The following is a 918-nucleotide window of genomic DNA, read 5'->3' on the forward strand; positions in this document are numbered from 1 at the left end:
TATACAAGTTTTCGCGACGTTACGTAAACCCCGTTGACATTAAACTTGAAACTACTGTACGTTCCATTTCTATGTTTTTTTTTCCTTCTTCTGCATTTAAATAATTATTGAAAACAACGAACAGTTAATTCCGCATTGATTCGCTTCCATTTAGTATGCAAGTGCTTTACGTAACAGACGCCGCAAGAACTGTTACTGTTGGTAATTATTCAAAAGAAAAAACAGGAGGTCTTGTGTAAGAGTTGCTTTTTGCGCCCTTCTTTCCGAACGAAACGCTTTAATTTCATTCTAACTGTTCTTATACTATTATCTAATACAGGAAATATACAACATTTTTGATATTTTTAATTCATTTTTACTCTTAACTTTCAGATTGTAAAGTGGAGTAGGACGTTATTTTATTTATTTTTTGTTGTTGTTAAATTTCGCGTGCGCTGGAATAATTTTACTCAAAAATAAAACTAGTTCACTTTGGAACCATATGTTACTAGATATTAACTGTGACCCGGAATAAGTAAGTAGCGTAAGCCGTTTGTGAGATAAGCCTTGTTGTACAAACAAACTATGTGGGTCAGTACTTAAATTTGCATTATTAAGTGTTATTTAACTATTAGTTTACGTAATTATTATATATTATTTAACAAAAAAACAAAAGATATATTTTAAGGGGACACCCGGGTTTGAACCGGGGACCTCTCGATCTGCAGTCGAATGCTCTACCACTGAGCTATATCCCCATGTGAAGATTTAAAGCTTAGATTGCAACAACATCGACTTTAATTATTAATTAACAATTAACAAATTAATTACCTTTGTATTAATAAAAAACAACAACTTTAAATCTTTCAATTGATTCAAATTGTTGTTATTTTTGGTTATCATTCGAGGATATGTCTAATTTTCACTAATCCTAATTAA

The 918-nt window shown here is 30.9% G+C and overlaps 1 non-coding gene across 1 annotated transcript; it reads right to left on the reverse strand.

Annotated features, from left to right (window-relative positions):
• Positions 1 to 665: 665 nt before the first annotated feature.
• Trnac-gca lies at positions 666 to 737 on the reverse strand. Its single transcript has one exon. It is a non-coding gene; the product is annotated as a tRNA-Cys (tRNA).
• Between the last annotated feature and the right edge of the window lie 181 nt (positions 738 to 918).

This window comes from Nicrophorus vespilloides, unplaced genomic scaffold (genome assembly GCF_001412225.1).
Source record: "Nicrophorus vespilloides isolate i.1.1-1 unplaced genomic scaffold, Nicve_v1.0, whole genome shotgun sequence".
NCBI classification, from domain to species: domain Eukaryota; kingdom Metazoa; phylum Arthropoda; class Insecta; order Coleoptera; family Silphidae; genus Nicrophorus; species Nicrophorus vespilloides.